This window comes from Triticum urartu, chromosome 7A, assembly GCF_056163025.1.
Source record: "Triticum urartu cultivar PI428250 chromosome 7A, HENAU_Tu73, whole genome shotgun sequence".
In the NCBI taxonomy this organism is placed as follows: domain Eukaryota; kingdom Viridiplantae; phylum Streptophyta; class Magnoliopsida; order Poales; family Poaceae; genus Triticum; species Triticum urartu.
Genome location: NC_141879.1, coordinates 746,065,464 through 746,070,065, shown reverse-complemented (window position 1 = coordinate 746,070,065; position 4,602 = coordinate 746,065,464). Strand labels below are relative to the sequence as shown.

The 4,602-nt window shown below is 42.9% G+C and overlaps 1 pseudogene; it reads left to right on the top strand.

The window, feature by feature from the left end:
* Window positions 1–425: 425 nt before the first annotated feature.
* On the top strand, window positions 426–3,021 carry LOC147962705 (receptor-like protein EIX2; annotated as a pseudogene).
* Window positions 3,022–4,602: the final 1,581 nt, after the last annotated feature.

Genomic DNA, 4,602 nt, shown 5'->3' with positions numbered 1-4,602 from the left:
TTGCCAGGTCGCCCTGTGTGCCTTGTTTTTGCGGGCATGTTGATGGTTTTCGCCCGGTTTTCCGTTAATTAACTGGACACCTCTCTTCGACCTTTTTTAATGAATTGGGCTCTAAGGACCGCATTTCCAAAAATAAAATATCTTACCACATGGGCGAACATTAATGTGGTCCAGACTTTTCAACTCTAGGCATGGACTGTCTATCTGATTCCTAAAGAGACGTGCGGCTGGTTTGGGTGGTGTACACTTGCACTTGTGTTAACGGACAGCAACAGCCACACACATGGTCATCAGTCATGAGTACACTACTGACTAGTATTCACTTTCCTCTTAGGTTGAGAATTAAGATACCAAGATATTATTCGCGTTTTCTACACCAATCTCTTTTATCTATGTGAACTCTAGCTACTTGTAAACCAAGGAAATGCTCTCCAGCTTGCCACTTTTCTTACCCAACACTTCAATGGCGCCCCTGAAGGAACTCTTCCATATCTCACTTCTCTTGCTAGTATGCGCAGCCAAGGCCACCAACCTGGAAGCAGAAGCACTTCTCCGATGGAAGTCCAGTTTGGTTGGCGCCAACTCGCTGTCCTCATGGTCGACTATGAATTCCACCTGCTCTTGGTTTGGCATCTCATGTGACACTGCCGGGCATGTTACAGAGCTCAGCCTTCCCAACACTGAACTCAAAGGTACGCTCGATTACTTGTATTCGGCAGCATTCTTGAACCTCACCAAGATCAAACTCAACAACAACAGCCTTGCTGGAGCCATCCCGGCAAACATATCCAAGTTGCTCACGCTCACCTTTCTGGACTTGAGCAGCAACAATCTTGTTGGCTTAATACCTCGCTCATTCTCAAGGCTCCAAAATCTCAAGGCACTGCAGCTCTCTGCAAATAATCTCACGGGAGGAATTCCAGAGGAGCTGGGGATGATATCTGGGTTGCGAGATCTTATAGTGGGCAACAACCCACTTGGTGGGTCGATCCGAGCCTCACTCGGGAAACTTCAGTTCCTACAGGAGCTCAACTTCAGAAACGCTAGTCTGGTTTCTACTCTCCCACCAGAGCTAGGGAACCTCACTAGTCTTAAGTACATGACCCTGGGACAGAATCAGTTATATGGAAGTGTGCCACCATGTTTTGCCAGGATACAAACATTGTTGACATTTTACTTGGTTGAAAATAATATAAATGGTACCATCCCGAGAGAGATGTTTACAAACTGTACCAAGCTCGAGTTATTTATGGTATCCAGAAACTTGTTAATTGGAAGCATCCCATCGCATATCAGCAAGTGCAAGCAGCTCCAGATATTTGATGTATCCGGAAACATGTTAACTGGAAGCATCCCATCGCATATCAGCAAGTGCAAGGAGCTCAAGGGTTTTGATGTATCCAGCAACTTGTTAACTGGAAGCATCCCGGCGGAGATAGGGAGCATGCGGAACTTGCAAGCATTGTCCTTGTCCAAAAATCACCTTACTGGAATTGTGCCAACAAATATTGGTAATGCAATATCTTTGATATTCCTTGAGGTCAACTCCAACCATCTCGAGGGTGAGCTTCCTGAAACCATCTCCTTGCTGGTAAATCTCATTGCTCTCGACATGTCGGGCAACAAGTTTACGGGTATCATTCCTAATCATGACAACAGGCAGTTGCCAATTGTCAAGGTGGCTAACAGTACAGACAATAGCAGCTTCTCAGGAGAATCATGGTCTCCCTTTTGTCAATTAACACTCCTGGTGCTCTTGGATCTATCAAACAATGAGTTGTTTGGAGATCTTCCTGGTTGCATCTGGAACTTGAAAGATTTACAGTTCTTGGATTTGTCGGGCAATGCTTTAGCTGGGGAAGTTCCAACCTCAACTTTCTTCAACTCTTCACTAAGGTCACTGCACTTGTCAAGTAATAAATTCACAGGTTGCTTTCCAATGGTGTTGAAGAAGTTCAAAAGCCTTGTTGTTTTGGATCTCCGGGACAATAAGATTTCTGGTGTAATTCCTCCGTGGATAGGGGAAAGCAATCCTTCGTTGAGGATTCTCAGCCTCCGCTCAAACAAGTTCTACGGGAGTATTCCTTGGCAGCAGTTATCACAACTCCCCCATCTCCAACTGCTAGATCTTGCTGAAAACAATTTTGTAGGTTCCATACTAGAAAGTTTGGTCAACATCTCCCTGATGAGACAGACATTTGTGACACAACCAGTTGTAAAAATTGACATAGCACTTACTTCCCACAGATATTTTTATGTTTACAATGGAAGCATGGACATAATTTGGAAGGGACGGGAGTGCACCTTCAAGGGAAGGCATGCATTTGTGACTGGTATTGATCTCTCTGGTAATTCTCTATCTGGTGAGATCCCTTCAGAGCTCACAAGTCTCAGAGGCATGCGGTTACTAAATATTTCAAGAAATAATCTGTCTGGTAGTATCCCCAAGGATATTGGCAATCTAAAGCTATTAGAGTCCCTTGACCTCTCCTGGAACAAACTATCAGGTCATATTCCGCCTAGTGTTTCAAACCTGATGTCCCTCAGCAACCTCAATCTCTCCAATAACCTTCTGTCTGGAGAGATACCTACAGGCAGTCAGCTTCAAACACTCGATGACCCATCAATCTATGGCAATAATCTTGGACTCTGTGGTCCCCCCTTAAGACCATGCACAAATAATTCGAGTAGTACAACACCAATGGATGGAGCAGAGGAACATCACCATGAACTCGAAACACTGTGGCTGTACTACTCGGTGATTGCTGGAATTGTCTTTGGTTTCTGGGTATGGTTTGGAGCATTATTTTTCTGCAAGATCTGGCGGGTTGCTTTCTTCAGTTCTGTCGATGCCATGCAGCAGAATATTGTGCACAAGATGAAGCGTATCTGACTGTATTTATGATGCTTCGCACTAGATGCACAATTTGGCAGAAGAGGCTGCTTTATCTGCAGTCCGCATTGTATAATGTATTTTTCATGACCCTGCAGCTGCGGTTGCAGCTGTTTGTTTTGTTTCACCAATAAGCTACAAATTTATGTGCCTTTTGTGGGCAGAATTGGCTTGTAGTTGTTGTATGATGTGACCAGTGTTCTACAGGATTGCATTAGGTTTTATTATCTGAATTTTTGTGCTTTCCTACAATATTAGTTCGACCGGATATTTAGCAAGAGGTATAACCTCGATAAATTCTTTGGAGTGACATCCACTCAATCTCCATAGTATTTTTTGTGTTTTTTACGTGGTGCAACCAAAGAACAACAATTATAGTATATTGTGTTTCCGCTTGCTGTAGGATTTGAGATGTCAACGATTATAGTATGTTTTGGAGCATTATAGTATATTGTATTTCTGCTTTTTCATGTTCCAGTGTTTGTTGAATCATGCGACCAAAAAGGCCCTTACGCATGATTTACTGCTGTATGAGAAAAGTCAAGATTGATGTTTCAAACTCTAATGAGAAAATGTACATCGATAAGCAAATACCTCTGGGGAGGATTAATATTGCATTTAAGTAGAGACTAGAGTATTAAATCAACTCAATTAACAAGTTTTTTGTGTGGACGTGTATAATAAAAACCAACCACAGATTTTTGTCTCCTCTCTAAAAGAAATTAACCTTGACAGGGATTAGCATTTGAAGTATTTTTTCCCCATCTGCATCAATTACGATGAAAGACTGAAATGATCTGCCAGGAGTACCTGGCACGGGAGGTGTAAGAGCTTGTCGACCTAACGCCGTGTGGATCCAGAGTGGTTTGTTTGTTCTGCCTTGCATTTACCGTCGGTTTTTGAGCGCTGTGAGTGCTGCACTTCAGATTCTACAGCTTTGTATACACATTGCTATGTATGCAGGGTTGGATTTTGTGTTTGTCGAGACGCTCTCAACTGAACTGAAACCATTGCAGAGCTGCTGCTGCCGACCAAGAAAAAGAAACCCTGCCGCCATCATCACAAAATCTGAATATCCTGCCTTTTATTGTGTTATCAGATTGAAATATTCAATCTTATGTGGATGGTCTGTTTTGATAACATAATAAGTTTACCAAACGGACTACGTATCTACATAGCATAGTTTTCAACCTGCGGGCAAAAGGTGTCCTGTTTCTGCTGTATAGTGAAGCCCTTCCTTCTGCTATCTTCCAATGCATAGTTGCAATCATGATTGTTCAAAGCCTTCTACTTCTTATTTTTCTTCATCAGGCATAGAGGCGGCGGTGGAATCCGGAAAGAGCAAACAAACAATGTACATGCATGACGAAGATGGATGCTTGACAGCTCGATGACTGGTGGACGCAATGGAAATATTGACCCACGATGGATACTACTCTCTCCGTCCGAAAATACTTGTCGAAGAAATGGATAAAAATGAATGTATCTAGAACTAAGATATGTCTAGATACATCCATTCCTCCAACAAGTATTTCCGGACGGAGAGAGTATATGCAGAGGAAGATAAACCGCTTGCGTTTGCCCGCGGTTCAGGTTAGACTTAATGGACATAGATTAAAGGTTTCGTTGAACAACTTTGGTCATGATTCAAAACCGTCTAAGATTCAACCCTGAGACCGGTTTTGACCTTGTTGACCGGTTTTGAACCC